This window comes from Panthera onca, chromosome D1, assembly GCF_046562875.1.
Source record: "Panthera onca isolate mPanOnc1 chromosome D1, mPanOnc1 haplotype 2, whole genome shotgun sequence".
Lineage (NCBI taxonomy): Eukaryota > Metazoa > Chordata > Mammalia > Carnivora > Felidae > Panthera > Panthera onca.
In genome coordinates this window covers 39,929,238-39,946,665 of record NC_138348.1, presented here as the reverse complement: position 1 = coordinate 39,946,665, position 17,428 = coordinate 39,929,238, and the positions used below count along the sequence as shown (strand labels likewise).

Here is a 17,428-nt window from a genome sequence, read left to right as displayed (position 1 = left end):
TATACCCTCTGCGTCCATCCATGTTGTTTCAAATGGCGAGATCGCCTTCATTTTTATGGTTGAGTAATAGTCCATTATGTGGAATACATACACATCACATCTTTATCCATTTATGTATGGATGGACTTGAGTTGCTTCCATATCTTCGTATTGTAAACAATGCTGCAATAAGTTTGGGGTGTGTGTATCTTTTCAAATGAGTGTTTTGGTTTTCTCTGGGTAAATACCCAGTAGTGGAATTACTGAATCAGATTGTGATTCTATTCTTAATTTTTGAGGAAGCCCCATGCTGTTTTCCACATTGGCTGTACCAATTTCCACTCCCACCAACAATACATGAGGGGGGTTCCCTTTTCTCCACATCCTCTCCGACAACTTGTTATTTCTTGTGTTTTTGACTTTAGCCTTTCTGACAGGTGCAAAGTGATATCTCCTTGTGGTTTTGATTGGCACTTCCCTGATGATTAGTGTTGCAGAACATCTTTTCATGTGTCTGTTGGCCTTGTGTAAGTCTTCTTTGGAAAAATGTCTGTTCAGGTCCTCTGCGCATTTTTTTAAGTAGGCTCTGTGCCCAACATGGGGCTCTAACTCACAACCCCAAGATCAAGAGTCACATACTCTACCAACTAAGCAAGCTAGGTGCCCCTTATAATTGTAATTTTTTTATGGTTGCATACCATTCTTTTTTTTCCTCTGCCCATTTTTAATCAGATTATTCATTGTTTTGGTCTTGAGTTGTATAAGTTCTTTGTGTAATTTTGATATTAACCCCTTATTAGATACATGATTTGCAAATATCTTCTCCCATTCAGTAGATTGCCTTTTTGTTTTGATGATGGTTTTCCTCACTGTGCAAAAGCTTTTATTTTGATGTAGTCCCCGTAGTGTAATTTTGTTTTTTATTTCTCTTGCCTGAGGAGATGTATCTAGAAAATTTTTTCTACACCTAATGTCAAAGAAATTATTGCCTTTCTTCTAGAGGTTTTATGGTTTGAGGTCTCACATTTAGGTCTTGTTTTATCCGTTTTGAGTTTATTTTTGTGTGTGGTGTTCAAAAATGATCCACTTTCATTCTTTTGCATGTAGCTGTCCAGTTTTCCCAGCACCATTCATCAAAGTGACTGTCTTTTTCCCATTGTATATTCTTGCCTCCTTTATTATAGATTAATTGACATATAAACACGGGTTTGTTTCTGGGCTCTTTGATCTATGTGCCTACTTTTGTGCCAGTACCATACTGTTTTCATTACTACAGCTTTATAGTATGTCTTTAAATCTGGGATTGTAATACTTCCAGCTTTGTTCTTCTTTCTCGAGATTGCTTTGTTTATTCAGGGCCTTTGTGGTTCCAAACAAATTTTAGGATTATCTGTTCTAGTTCTTTGAAAAATATTGTTGGTACTTTGACAAGGATTGCATTAAATCTGTAGATTTCTTTGGGTAGTATAGACATTTTAACAATATTATTTCCTCCAATCCATGAGCATGAAATTCCTTTCCATTTGTTTGTGTCACCTTCAATTTCTTTCATCAGTGTTTTATAGATTTTGGAGTACAGAGTCTTTTACCTCCTTGGTTAAGTTTATTCTTAAGTACTTTATTCTTTTTGGTGCATTTGTAAATTGAATTGTTTTCTTAATTTTTCTTTCTGCTACTTCATTATTAGCATATAGAAATACAACAGATTTCTGTATGTTAATTTTGTATCCTGTGACTTTGCTGAATTCATTTAGTTCTGGTAGGGGTTTTTGGTGGAGTTTTTAGAGTTTTCTATATATAGTATTATTTCATCTGCAAATAGTGGAAGTTTTACTTTTGTCTTACCAATTTGGATGGCTTTTATTTCTTTTCCTTGTCTGATTGCTGTGGCAAGGACTTCTAGTATGTTGAATAAAAGTGGTGAGAGTGAACATTTTTGTCTCTTTCCTGAATTTAGGGGGAAAAAGCTCTCAATTTTTACCATTGAGTATGATGTTGGCTATGAGTTTCTCATATATGGACTTTATTATATTGAGGTATTTTCCCTCTAAACCTACTTTGCTGAGAATTTTATCATGAATGGATGTTGTACTTTGTCAAAGGCTTTTTCTGTATCTATTAATATGATCATATGGTTTTTATCCTTTCTCTTATTTTTGTGATGTATCATGTTGATTGATTTGGGAATACTGAACCACTCTTGCATCCCCAGAATAAATCCCACTTGATTGTGATGAATGATTTTTTTAATGTATTGCTGGATTTGGTTTGCTAATATTTTGTTGAGGATATTTGCATCTACATACATCCGAGATAGTGGCCTGTAATTTTTCCTTGTTTGTTTGCTTGTTTATTTTTTGTAATGTCTTTATCTGGTTTTGGTATCAGGGTAATGCTGGCCTTGTAGAAGGAATTTGGAAGCTTTCCTTCCTCTTCTATTTTTTGGAATAGTTTGAGAAGAGTAGATATTAACTCCTCTTTAAATGTTTGGTAGAAGTCACCTTTGAAGCTGTCTGGGTCCTGGACTTCTCTTTGTTGGGAGTTCTTTGATTACTGACTCAATTTCATTACTGTTCAGATTGGTCTGTCCAGATTTTCTATTTTTTCCTGATTCAGTTTTGAAACGTATATATTTCTAGGAAGCTATCCATTCCTCTAGTTTGTTCCATTTGGTGACATATTATTTTTCATGATATTCTCTTATAATCCTTTATATTTTTGTGGTGTTGGTTGTTATGTTTCCTACTTTATTTCTGATTTTATTTATTTAAGTACTCTCTCTGTTTTTCTTGATGAGTCTAACTAAAGATTTATCAATTTTTCTTGTCAAGCAACCAGCTCCTGATTTTATTGATCTGTTCTATTGTCCTTTTGAGTCTATATGAACCTGGCTGAGTGCTTGGAGCTTGGTTAGAGGGTCCTATCACATCCTGTTCTTTTTGTTTTAGTGAATTCTAGGTCATTCAACATCCTGTTAAGGTCAAGTGCCCACAAGTGGACTTGGGCTGCCCATGATGGCCCACAGTGGGTGGGATTCCTTCCTCCCTTGTCCTGGATGATGCCCAGTGGGTCAGACATGGAATCCCACTTGGCATCCAGATTTTAAGTTCCTCTAAAATATTAATCTAATCACATCACTTCCCTGATGTGATTCACTGATCACATCACTGATACACTCAGGAAAAAGTCCTAATGCTATCAGCTTGCCACAAGGTTCCATGTGATTCAGCTCCCACCCATGTAGATTAGGGACTCCAGTTCCTCCTCATCATGCCCATGTTGCACTCGATGACCCAGTATCTCTGAACCTCAGCCCCTTAGATGTGCACACACGCTTTGTCTGGCTTTTGCTTACACGCATGCTCCCTCTGTCTGGAATACCATACACCCACACCTCCATATTTACCACCAGTAACCTCCCTTGCTGTGCTATATGTCTGCTTGGGCCTCACCTCCTCCAGGAAGTCTCAACCCTCAAAGTCTGAGTGTGTTGCCTCCTTGCCTAACCCTGAACTCACTGGGCAGTCTCAGCCTTGCTGAGCTCCAAGAGGAAGGGCGCAGGCCTCTCCTCTTCATTGCTGTGTCCCTGGTGTCTCTCTTGGAACTCTATAGAGTGTAGGCTCAGTAAGTGCCCATAGAATGAGGTGCCCGCTTTTGCATTGCTCAGGGAGCTCTGCGGAGAGGGAACAGTGTGCACGCTTCCATGGCATTCTAAGGAGACAGCTGTAGCCATGCTGTGGCTCCTCACCCCATGCTGCCCACAGCCCCACACTCAGGATGTATGGAGTCCTCAGGGGCCAGGCCAGCAGAAAGGGGCTGCTGACCAAGCATCTCTCTGACTCACTGGGCAGAGAAGGGAGGAGGCGGGTGCTAATTGCCTGATCCCTCCACACCCAAAGAAAGGCCCAGCCTTTGAAGCTGCAGCTGGGCCATGGAGGGGGTGGAAGCAGCCAATGAGGAGATGCCTTGGCTGTGGGCACCTCTGAGCCCACAGGAAATTATTAATAAAGAAATAACAACTGCGGAGCACTTTGTGTGGATAAATAATGACACCCTGTCTTCCCTGACAGCCTGGCCTAAGCACTTTCCAGCCACAATCTGGTTCATCCGGCCCCCTTGGAATGCCAGGGCAGATAATGGAGGAGCCCTGCGCGTCCTTCCAGCCCCCCTCCACCCTAGTGTAGCCTACCCGGCTAGGCCAGCCCTCCTGACTCCTGTCCTCAAAGCCCTTGCTGTGCCAAGATCTGGGGACTCCATCTAGTCTAAAGATGGCAAGTAGGTTACATCTCGCGCCTCAACTCCAAATGGGAACGGGGGGCTGGAACTTGGGTTGCAAGGTGTTTTGAAGCTGCATGCAAGCCTATCATAAAAAAGGGTGGTGGTCAGTTAGCACCCTTCACTATGCGTCTCTGATCTCGTTCTTGCGACCTGCCTTGTTTGGCATCGTTTGCTCTGTTCTTGTTTCACCAACAGCTTGTATATGCTTTACAAACTCATTACACATACTGAACGATCTCTAGCCCACGTGCGCACACATGCGCAGATCCATCCCTCCATGGCTCTGACGGTGTGAGCCCTTGGGTATCGTGTCCTTCATACAGGGCCCCTTACTTCGTTTTGTCTTTATGTCCCGTCCTTCAGCTGGGGATACCTCTTATTCGTGGTGATTCTGGAAATTGTGTTCACCCTTTGAACTTAGCTCCTCCTTGAAATCTTCCTGACACTCTCTGCTCCAGCCTCGTGCTGGCATTGTTCACTCTCTGCTCTGTTCCTCCTTCTGCCTCCTGTCTTCTCCTGCGGCCAGATAAGCTCCTGGGGGTCGGACTGAACCCACTCATCCTAGTAGCTCCATTGCCCCATCTGCCCCTCAACACTGAGTTTCAACAGTTGAGAGCAGGAGTTGGCAATTTTTTTTCCGTAAAGGGCCAGATAGTAAATATTTTGGGCTTTTGCAGGGCCACATGTGGTGTCTGTTGTATGTTTGCATTTTCGTTTGTTTACAGCCCTGTAAAAATGTAGAAATCGTTCTTAGCTCAGAGGTCATACAAAAACCGGCCAAAGGCCACGGGCCGTAGTTTGCCAACTACTGATTTAGGTCAACAAATTTTCAGGTGCCGCTGCTGTGTGCTTGGCATGATTCTGTGTGTGGGAAACCCAAGGATGTCCAAAGCACAGCCCGTGTCCGCAGGGAACGCCCTGACTGGAGGGAGAGACACTCACCAATAGGCCACAGCGTGATGGTTGCCGCAAGACGACGGCGGGAATGCAGACTTTCCGGGGAGATTTTTGAGCTGAGCCTGAATGTCTAGGAATGAGATGGAAAGCAGGAGGAATGAGACAAGGCAGAGGGACCAGCAGGGTGAGGGCACGGAGGGGTGAGCCAGCCTTGCGTGTTCTGGGAACTCCGAGTGGAGGTGCTGGCCCAGTACCTGGCACACATTAAGTGCCCACTGAGAGTGCAACGCGCCGAGCGGCTCCGTCACGTCAGCCAGCTCCACGCCAGGTCCTGAGCCTGTGCTCAAGGAACAGTCAGGATTTACGGGTGCCCGGGTGGCTCAGTCGGTTAAGTGTCTGACTCTGGACTTCAGCTCAGGTCACGATCTCACCGTTTGTAAGAATGAGCCTTGTGTGGGGCTCTGTGCTGACAGCATGGAGCCCGCCTGCGATGCTCTCTCTCCTTTCTCTGCCCCACCTCACTAGTGTACTTTCTCTCTCTCTCTCTCTCTCTCTCTCTCTCTCTCTCAAAATAAATAGATATTTTAAAAAAGAGAGAGATAGGATTTGGGTGGTTGCTTTTCTTCTCAGGATACTTTATTTTCATAAAGGCAGAGGGTGGGTCTACATCTGACCCTTGGCTGTGGGGCAGCCCACCGGGGTGCGAGTCAGTGCGAGTAAGAGGGGCACTGTCGGCCCTGGGTTCTATTCCCGGCTCTGTCACTAACTGACCTTGAGTGACCAAGCTATTCCGCTTCTCTAACTGCTGACCTTCTACCTGCAAAGCGGGCATGATGATGAGGCCTGCCTCTTGGCAGTGTTTTTGGGAATTAGTGAGTGTCTGGTAAATATCCTGCAAATGGTGACCAGCATTTGGGACCAGCATTTGGGCAGGAGGGATGCACTGAGGATTATTGGCACAGACCGGGTAGGAGCACATGGGGAAGGAGCCTAACAGAAGCTCAGAGCTGGCATATCCCGCACGAGCCAGGCCCAGGAGGGGCCTGCAGCCCGGCAGAGTGCCCTCTGTCTCAGAGTCAGGGACCAGGGGACCATGCGGCTCTAGGCCAGCAGGCATCTTCCAAGCAAGAAGATGTGTCTTAGCGAGGCAGACGGAGAGACAGGAGAAGTTTCTTATGGTGCAGAATGTGGATTTGTGAGTGTTTATATGTTTATTTGCCCTTGGCCTTTCCCAAAAAGGAGTTTGAGACAGGTTGCGACAAACTACATGTCTACGATATGATTGATGGAGAAGTCAGAAGCAGCCATAGCCCAAGAGCTGGATTAAACATTGGATTTAGCTCGGAACCTGTGAGCAGTTGAGGCATTAGCGGAGATGAGGGAGAGAAAGAACAAGGGACGAATACTGAGGACATAGCGAGCACCATTATCGTGGAGGGCATTTGCACGCAGCAACCCCGTGGCGATAAATACTATGATCTCCATTTACAGGACGAAGAAGTTAGAGAGACTATGTTGTGTTTTAAAAATATATTCCCGTATGCCTGTGTTTTTATTAAGCATCTACTACATAGCGGGCAGTGTGCTAAATGTCTCACACACAGGATTCTAATTCTTTTAATAATTCTCAGAAGTAAATATTATCGTTATCATCACTTAACAGACAAGGAACCATCCAAGATCAGAGAGGCGAAGTGATTTCCTCAACATCACACAGCCAGTAAGTGCCCAAGCCAAGATTCACACCCAGAGGAGTTTGGTTCTAAACCTCTTTCTTTCATCACCTTGTTAACCCAGCTTCTCCGAGAATAGCTTCCTCGGCACTAAATTCTATAAGAAATTTCTCACATAGACTCTTAACTAGGGGGAGAAGGGGACATTGAGTGACACAATAGGCAACTTTCCAGAAATCTCAGAATTGGTTTTAGATGGCGGGTTGAAAGTCTTTGTTCTTTGTCTTCGGTTTTGATAAACAGCATATATGGACCAAAGCCCTTGGCCCATGTCTTTTTCCTCCTGGGACCTGTTACCTTCCTTCCATGAGCAGCTAGGCCTGGGCACAGCAGGGCTCAGGGACAGGGACCCGGCATGCTTTCAGACAGGGGTGGGCAGCAGCTGTTCCAACAGTGCACCAGGACGATTTGAATTTACTAACCTGCCCTCCCCTTTCCCCTTCTTGGGCCTGTGTTTTTATGACCCTTCAGTTTGCTGCTTCTCGGGCCCCGGGTGCCTCCTCTGAGCGGACCCAGCCTTTTATGGCCATGGAGCTAATTAAGTAACAGCGACGCAGGAGTGCTTGGAGAGCAGCTCTGGTCCTCATCAGGCCTGGGCCAGGGAGCCAAGTGCCTCTGGCCTGGGCTGTGGAAGGAGCTCCCGGCTGAGTGTCCAGCTCTCCCTCGGCCCTCTCTCCTGCCGGTCCTGACTCACCTTCCCTGTTCCCTGTGATCAGGAACCCTTGAAGCCCCTTCTTCCGTGAGCTACCTAGAAACCTTCTGAGACTGGCTTGAGGATCACTGAGCCCCAAATGTCGTTTCCTTTTCCACGCTGGGGTAATTTTGGCACAAGAGGGATGTGAGGACAGGATCTCAGGGGGAACACATGCACGTGTCTTCTTCCCAGGAAGACATCCCTTCTCGGGGCCAGCCTTTGGGCCAAGGGCTGCCCTTGACAGGCAGGAATGGTGCAGCCCGCAGCCAGCAGTTTTCCTCAGTGGAATGTTCTAAGCAACCAGCCCTGAAGGTGGAATTCCTCTGCTCCCTTCCTGCAGCTTTGGAGTGGCGAGTTTGTTCTCAGAGGTGTGGTCCCAGGCCAGGCTTACCTTCTCCAAGGGAAAAGTGGGGGCAGGCCCGGAAAGGAGCCTAAGTGGATACGTGGGGACAGCCGGAAGTTTCTGCTAGCGAGGTCACACAGACAAGCAGACTTTCCTGAGTGTCAGGCTTCCTGGGTATTTCTTCAGTTCTCGGCCTGGAACCTCAGGCTTTCTACTCTCGGCCTCTGCCATCACCACGTCCCCCTCAGTCTCTCCTCCCCCAGCCCCAGGCCTACTGCCCTCCATCCGATGTCACACTTCTCTCCTGGCTTCTTTGAAATGTGCTCCCTGTCCATAGTAGGATGCAGAAGCCCCTATAAGGGGAAGAGCCAGCCTGCCGAGGTTCAAATCTGGTGTAGACATTTGCCAAGCCTCAGTTTCCTCATCTACAAAATAGGGAAATAGTTGGACCACCTTGTGGAGGTGAGGATTAAGTAGGGAATCCTTGGAAAGAGCTCGGCAGGGTGCCTTGCAGAGAATAAGAACCTGAGATAAAGGGTGGCTCTTCCATTAGCCTCGGGCTTCTATCCCATCCCCCACGAGCCTGGCAGACCTCCCCATCACATCAGCACCCAGCTGCCTCTTTCCCTTGCCTCAGCAGCAAAGCACAAAAGGCCCTATACCACTTGGCCATGGCCCTCTTTCACATTTCGTCTCTCACCCTTGCCACTCCTCTGGACTTCCCCAACTCTCTGCCATGCATATACACAGGAAACTGATCACCCGTTCCCCAAATGCCCTGATACCCTTGTAGGATATCTGTTCCTCCTTCCTGGTGTGCCCTCTCCTATTTCTTACTTGATAAACTCCTACAGATCTTGCAAGACTTACTTTAAATGCCCCCTTCTCAGAGAAGTCTTCCCTGCCCACCATTACACACACACACATACATTCCCTCACATTCCCTCACACACATACGCTCACATTCCCTGTAGGACATGCCTCCCCGTCTTTGGACCCCCACTGCACATCCCCCCTATATGAGGCATCACTGTAAATGAGTAGTCGGTGCGTGTGCCTTTTCTGTCTCTTGGAGAATGGGGCCATGCCCTATTCCTGTATTCCTCCTGGCACAGGATATGGCACATTCTAGGTGTTCCATAAATACCTGTGGGACTAATGCATGCGTCACCTTTCTCACTGAGGGATGCATGGTAGGAGGCTTTCTCCTATCCTCCAAATAAATCAGGGCCTCTCTGGATGGTCAGCATACCACCGGCGTGGCCATTCCCAGAATCCCTCCCCAAAGTTGCCCAAGACCCCCCTAAATTAATTGATGTTTGCACAGCAGTTCATAATTTATAAGTTTTTGCAAATAGTGTAATTAACAGTGGTAACAATACTCAGAATGCTAACATCTACCGAGTGCTTACTCTGTGCCATGCATTTGACATGCATTATTTCGCTTAATTCTTACCACCCTGTGAGGCAGATAGGGCTGTTACACCCATTTGACAGAGGTAGGAACTGAGACTCAGACTGAGAGTAGGGAAAATGGACCTTATCCTCGGGACCTTTGAGGCCAAACCCTGTGATCCTTCCATCTACCCTGAGGACCTGCTGCTAAGCCATCAGAGGCTACCAGGGTCCTCATTCCTCGGCTCACATTTCTGACTGAGCTCCTTTCCCGTGCTTTAGCTCCCCTATCCACTCCCTGCTCCAGGGCCTGGCCTCATGATAAGAACAATGTGGGTTGCAGGATCTCCTGAACCCCAGTATATGATTAGAAAGAGAGCAGGCACTGGAGTATGACAATATTGAGTTCACAACTGGCTCTGGCACCTTCCATCTGTATGTCTGTGAGCAGGTGTCTTAGCCTCTCTGTGCGTCTATATTTTCATTTGAAAAATGGGGAGAATATTACTAAGCCTAGTGGTTTGCTATAAAGATTTAGAACCTAGCCCAATGCCTGGCTTACTGTAAATACTGAAATAAATGTTTCCCTCCCCACCTCTCCCTGAAAAAAAGCAACAAAAATCTTAAAAAAAAAATTTTTTTTTGAAAGCAATTTCTATGGCATTACACTCAAGGAAACCATAGCAACCAGTTTCCTGCAGCTTGGTTTCCTGCCTTCCCCAGCTGTACAACAGTGCTGGGACATAGCCTTTGTTATCCCAGTACCCCAGGGAAGATATGGAAGTCATAGCCCAAGCTGATGCTGGTGTCATTGTTATTGGCACCTTGGCTCCCAGTTGAACTGAGGCTATCCCAGTCCTGTCCCTTAGCGATCAGGCCACAAGGATGACTTGTGGTCAGGCCCCACTGGTGACTCTATTCATCTTCTAAGGCCTGTTTCATTGTGGGTCAGGCCAGAGCAGCTGGCTGGCTTTTTTTATGGGGATAAAAGCAGCATTTGGTTGGGTCTGGAGAGCTTCCTGACTCCTCTTAGATCTTTAAAACATAGGATGTAAAGACCACAAGATTACCCTGTGATCGTGTGTGTGTGTGTGTGTGTGTGTGTGTGTGTGTGTGAGTGTGTGAGTGTTTCGTGCGTATTAACCAAGCCAGGAGTGAAGACATTGACTCTGAAGGGCACAACAAAGCCTGCCAGCGACAGAGGCACTAAGGTTGGCCTTGTAGAGCAGGAATCTCCACATCCCTGTAGCCACTGTGGTCCGGTCCAGGCCACGGTGGCACCGCACCCAGCCTGCCTGCCACCTTGCTCTCCGCAGAGGAGTTGTCTCGGGTGCCTGGCATAATCAGATGTGAATCGTGGATGATTAGTCACTATCTATAGTAGAAATTGGCAGCATCAAAAGAGAAGAACAAGTAGGATGTTGGGGAAATCCAGGCATGTCATATTCTGGAATACCAAATAGCCACGTAAGTATTCAGGATCAGGGCCCTGAATGCCAATGCCTGGATCAGCCGGGCAGGTGATGTAAACAGAGAAGCCCATCTCATTTGTATAGGACAGCAAGGAAAGGCGGGGTCTGCGGAGAACTGGCTAGCACATTCCCCAATGGTAGGTGTTCACGTGCACGATTTTCCAGCACCCCCAGGGGCCAAACAAAACCTCCATCAGGCCAGATAAGTTGTGGCTAATATTTATTGACATGAAAAGTTTCCATAATATATTGTTAACTGTAAAAAGGAGGTTATGAAACAGTCACATTACTATATTCTGGGGTTTTCTTTTTAAATATATCTGTCTATACACATAAAACTATGCCAAAGAAGAAGGAATTACTCCAAAAATTTAAATAGGATTTCTGGGGGCTATTATTTTGCTTCTCTGTGTTTTCCTCCATTTTCCCCTTTTTTTGTACAATAAACATATTATTTGCCTATGTCTATTTCTTTCTTTCTTTCCTTCTTTCTTTCTTTCTTTCTTTCTTTCTTTCTTTCTTTCTTTCTTTCTCTTTCTTTCTTTTTTTTGAAAATGATTGTATTCTTTTCCAATCCACCATCTCTGAATTCCCACTCTTCAAGATTCAACTCAAACATCGCTCCTCCAGGGAACCTCACTGGTTCCTAGAGTAGCTTAGGGGCCCCCAGAAGGGCTCTGTGCTCCCTCCATCAGAGCCCTTCTTTGGGAGAGGTCATTGTCCAGTTACCTGTGGGTATCTGTTCCCTGCTCAAATGGACACTAGGGTGGGGACGGGGGCTAACCCATCTGTGTGTACCTCCAGCAGGTGCACTGAACTTAATACACGGGATGTGCTCCATAAACATTTGAGGAGTGGGGGACCGGATTTGGAGCTGAAGGCAGGAGGTAGGGCCCCTGTGGAGGCCCAAGGGTGGGGGGCTGAAGCACCTGGAACAAGGGGCAAGGACATTCCAGGAAGGAAAGAGAACCGGGATGCATCCCTGGCATAGTGGATCACCCCATCTCTCTGGATGGGGGTGTTTGAATGAGAATGGAGGGAAATGTGGTTGAAAAAGATGAGGGGGGCTATAGATGGGGGCTGGCCCGTCGAACATGGGAGTCGGATATTGTTTCAGGAACCAGGGTAAGCCTGACCCCTCACTTACAGAAGCTACTTTGGCCCCAGTTCATCTTTCCTTTGATTTCCCTCCCCCCTCACCAGAGCTTTTTCCTGCCCTTTTGGCACTAAAAACAGTGCTGGCTTCAGTCCTGAGCAGCGTGGCCTCCTGCCCATGACTCAGGGGCTCAGCCATTCCTAAGTGACTAAGGCTATCACTTCCCGCCAGTTTCCCGTAACTGCCTGAGTAAAGACTCAGTCTGAATCACCGTTTATTGTTTTTAGGGTTTTTTTTTTTCCCCTACCGTCCAGTTTTTAAATATCAACCACCTCGGCCAGGCCGGCAGAGCTGCTGGACGCACCCACACACACGAGGGACACAAAGCCCCGTTCTGTTCAGGGAAGCAAGCCAGCCGTGGAGATGGGTCCAGATAGACTGACGTTCGAATCCTGCTTTTATACCTGCCTACTGTGCTCCCTTGAGCAAGTCACTACACCTCTCTGAACCCCGGCTTCCTTATCTGTAAAATGAGAAGAATGCCTATTTTGGAGGGTTATTATGAGGATTGGAGGCAGTCTGTCAAGCAACTGGCACTTGGCAAGCATTCTAGAAATGGTAATTATGATCCAAAAGGCGGACTCCTCTGCTGAGGAAGGAGCTCATGCAGGTGTGGGTCTCAGGCCTTCTGCTCACCTATCATTTCAGGAAGACAGAACAGTAATGAGCTTCGTGAAACTCATACTTTTGGAGTTTATTGCAGGCTGCTGGTAATTCATTGAGCTCTACTGGTAATAACAACCTTCACTGAGCACTTACGGTGGACCAGGTACTGTGCTCAGCATTTTATGTTGGGAAGTTAATCATCATAAGCCCGTTTGAAGTAGGTGTTTTTATTATCCCCAAGTACATATAGAGAAGCCGAGGCACAGAAAGGCTCACTCGCTTGCTAGAGAGAGACAGAGCCAAGGTTTGAATAGAAATGAGTGGGTTTTAGGAGACGATGCATGCATGGCAGGAAGAATCTCTCAGGGACGTCCCTGGCCTGGCTGTCCTTATACTTTGGCCTAACTGGGTCATCATTAATAAGGACAGTCTGTTGGGGCTCCTGGGTGGCTCAGTCCATTGAACGTCTAACTTTGACTCAGGTCATGATCTCACAGTTCATGAGTTCAAGCCCCGCGTCGGGCTCTCTGCTGTCAGTGCAGAGCCTGCTTCGGATCCTCTCTCTCCCTCCTGCTCTCTGGCCCTCCCCCGCCTGCACTCTCTCAAAAAAAATTAACATTTTAAATAAAAAAATAAATGACAGTGTGGCAGGCAACGTCCTGAGCACCATCAACCTTCGGCTTAATTTTCGCAGCATTTATAAAAGACAGTTTCGATTGTCCTCCTTTTACAGATGAGAACGTTGAGGGTTTGAGTGGTGAAGAAACACCCAGCGTCACTTAGTGCCAGAGTCAGCCCCGAACCCAAGTGTGTCGAAAAGTCTGGCTTATTTCCGCCACTTTGTGTGAAGTGACTGGCCATGTGGAGAGCAGGTCCACTTGGTGTTTTTGAAGCTTACTGACCTGACCATTTGTCATCAGTGACCCACTGGGCTGCCTAAATCCCCCTGAACAGGAGACCAGTTTGATGGGATCCAGCAACAGCTTCCCCCCTTGCTCCTTCGGGCCAATGGTCTGTGGCTCTCAGAGGATCTGGCCAGTCTCTGGCAAGGGAGGGTGTGAGGTCCAGGGATACCCTTTGTGCAGCACATGTCTACAGTGTTCAGAGCCTCTCGCCAATGCCTAGTAAGCATTTCCTCCAGACCAGATGGTCAGGAAGCCACTTGGGGAATCTGCCGAGACACCAAGGGCACATGTGAATGGAATTTCGTGGAATGGAATGTGTCAGGTGGCTGACAGTCTCGGAGGCTGCCTCGTGGTTCCACACAGGATTTAGGACACCGGACGGAATACGCTGACCTGGGAACTAGATGTCCAGATCCTTGAGGAAGCTAGTGTTGGCCACCTGACCCTGATTAAGCACCACAGGGAGGGACAAGCCAATGGAGTAGACTTCACCCTGTGGGGCTCCGGGGCTGCTGACCACCGCCAGAGCCTCAGGCTGAACAGTAAACCCACCTGACAGCCCCTGGCTCACCATAGGATGTACTTACTCATGGTACACCTTACTTGTTGCGTTTTTCACTTATCTGCATCAAGGCGTGGAGGCGAGGGGGAAGAAAGGAAGAGACAAAGAAAGAGCTGATAATGATAATATGCTAATAATAGTTGTTTCCATGGGCTTCTTATATGCTGAGCACTGGGCTAAACCTTTTACATACATCCATTAGCTCCTATAATCCAATCATTATCCCCACTTAACAGGCAGGAATATTGAGCCTTAGAGATGTTAGCAAAGTGCCCAGAAGGAAGTATATACTGATTGCTGTGTGTGGTTCCACAATAGAAGTGTATCAAAATATCAACATTTATTTTGATCGATTGTCTCTAGATTCTTGACATTAAAATATCCTTTCCTTTACCAACGAGTGATGATGAATATAAATATAGCAGTTTTGGGGTTTTTTTAATTTCTTAGGAAAATTACAGTCAGCGACCGATGTGTACTCCACAGACTTGTTTTTTTTTTTTTAAGTAGGCTCCACCCCCAGCGTAAAGTCCAACACAGGGCTTGAACTCACACCCCTGCAAGACCTGAGCTGAGATCAAGGGTCAGATGCTTAACTGACTGAACCACCCAGGTGCCCCTACTCCCCAAAGTTTTTTAACTTGCTCATTTGTGAACTCTAAAAACTGGAAATCACTGGGGCACCTGGGTGGCTTCCTTGGTTAAGCTTCTGACTCTTGATTTCAGCTCAGGTCATGATCTCACAGTTGTGATATGGAGCCCCACGTTGGACTCTGCACTGGGCGTGGAGCCTACTTTGGATGCTCTCTCTCCCTCTCTCTCTGCCCCTCCCCCCTCAAAACAAACAAACAAACAAACAAACAAACAAACTGGAAATCACTGACATAGCCTCTCTGAATACTAGCTTCTTTGTAAAATGGGGATAATAAGTGATGCCATTTCCTTTGAAAAGTGAGGTCATATATAATCTGTACGCTCCTGAATTCAGTTGAAGTGGAATTATACTTCCTTTTTTTTTTTTTTTTTTTTTTTTTTTAAATTTTTTTTTCAACGTTTTTTATTTATTTTTGGGACAGAGAGAGACAGAGCATGAACGGGGGAGGGGCAGAGAGAGAGGGAGACACAGAATCGGAAACAGGCTCCAGGCTCCGAGCCATCGGCCCAGAGCCTGACGCGGGGCTCGAACTCACGGACCTCGAGATCGTGACCTGGCTGAAGTCGGACGCTTAACCGACTGCGCCACCCAGGCGCCCCTATACTTCCTTTTCATGCCCACAGTTGCAGCCCTTGTTGCCATGTTCCCCCCACCACCACCATTTTTGAGGAGTTTCCCAGGGCATTGGCTCACATGTGCTGCAGAGACAGTCCTGAGGCCTTTCTCTTCCATGGTATCCCTCTTGTCCCCACAGCACAGTCTGGGTTTTTAATGTCCATGTGGGGTCACCACTTGCCTGGCCCAGGTGTCACCACCCCTGGCTGTCTCTGAGACCGCAGAGGCGATCCAAGGGACAGTGGGGGCTGCTCTCTCCTCTCAGAAGAGGGGCAGGCACTCAGATGTGCCCTGGAGCATTGCTGAAATGCTGATTATCACCAAAACGTGTTGCTTCTTTGAGCTGCCGCTGCTTCCACCGTGGTGAACAGTGGCAGAGGCCAGGGGCTGCCCGGCCCCTGGACGGCCTCCACGTAGCCACTTCCCACACCCCCACTGCTCACGGCCTCTCCGCACTTCAGGTCCCACAGGCACCCTAGTGAGGAGTTCCTGTCTCCCTCCTCCAGTCCCGAAGGCTCATTGCATTTCCTGCTCCTTTCAGGAAGAGCAAATATGGGAGCACCCATTCCCTTCTGGGGGAGAGCCCTCCTCTGCATTTCAGGGCTGCTCTTGCCAGGGCGGGCTGAAGAGCCACAAGTTAGGTCATTATAACCCATGTGCCACCCCCCAGCACAGTGCCTGGCACATTGCAGGTGTTGATGAGCCTTGATTTCCCATCCTGAGTCCGTCACTCCACAAGAGCACATCTTCAGGCGGGCCTGGGACCTGGAAGTCTCTCTGGGAAAGAGACAAAGATTCTACCTGTGGTTAACATGGATTTGGGGTGGAATGGGAGGAAAGCCCAAATGCTGACCCCAGTCCTGACCTTCAGAGGAGGGCCCGGTGGTGAAGCCCCTGCCCTGCCATGCCAGGCCCTGCCTCCACCACAACCCCAACACCTTCCTTCCAGAAAGCCCAGCCAGCTTCCAGCTTGGGGCGTTTGGATGACTTGTCCTACCCTCTCTGTTCAGAAGCTGTGCCACCTGGCTCTACATCACCTTAACCTGCAGCCTAGCAGATTTCCTCTTATTTCAAAGGTCCTTGATCTCATCTGTCAGTGGGGGCCCGTTGATGAAGAAGCCTTGGGAAATTCCAGATGCCAGCAGTGGGGTGGAGGGAAGCAGGCTTCGGGCAGCCATCGACTAGGAAAGGTCTGCAGATGTGGCCAGGTGGGGGCATCAAGCTCTGCAGACTCCAGGATACTGTGAAGAAGAAGAGGATGGGAGAATGGAAGGCAGGGGAGAAGATCCAGGGTCCCCACTTACATTCCTTTATTCTGCAAAGATGTATTTAATGCCTCTAGACAAGCCGTGTTCCTGCCCATTAAGAGCCTATTGGTGTATTTGGGGCCGAAAGATTTTCACACAAACTAGTGAGGCAACCATGCAAGGCAGGTGCAGCAGGGACTGTGCCTGGAGACCTGGGGACCAGACCTAGCCCTGCCTGTCAGGTGCTGAGTGATCCTGGGTAAGTCACCCTCCCTCGCCGGTCCTCAGTTTCCCTATCTGTCTAATGCAGATGCATCAGTCCCTCGGGGCCCCTACTGCTGTGGCCCTGGAAACTTTGTGCAGCTGTGGGACCCCTCTGACTTGCTGCACCAGCTGGTGTCTTTGGACCGGACTAGCTCTCAGGGCTCGGGGATTTGCTGAAAGGCAAATCTCATCAGGTCACTTCCCAACTTAAAACCCTGTGGAGGCTTCTCACAACCCACAGGATAAAGTCCAGAATTCCCAGGGTGGCTCTTGCACACCCCCTGGCTTCCTGAGCTCAGGCTCCAATTCTTCCTGCCCACACCTGCCCTGCCCAGTGCCTTCCCACACGTCCTCCTCTGCCCTCTTCATTTCTCTTAGGCACCCCACCCACGTGCTATGTTCCCCCTTGCTTTTCCCTTAAATAACCAGCCCATCTCTTGGCATCACCATGGTCTGACATCTCTCCACCCATGCCCTCCCATATTGTGAGCTCCAGGAGGGCAGGGCCCTTCTTGTCCTACGTGTCATCCCCAGCACCTGGCCTGGCCACCATGCAGACCCTCCTTGTTTACTGGAAGAGTCTCTCTTTCCCGCCGAGCTGTCTTACTGCTTGGTCTCAGGTTGTGA

The 17,428-nt window shown here is 48.0% G+C and overlaps 1 protein-coding gene across 1 annotated transcript in view; it reads left to right on the top strand.

Moving 5' to 3' along the window:
* NAV2 (neuron navigator 2) overlaps positions 1 to 17,428 on the top strand; it is a 732,958-nt gene that overhangs the window by 293,197 nt on the left and 422,333 nt on the right. The gene's annotated exons all lie outside the window — the stretch shown is intronic.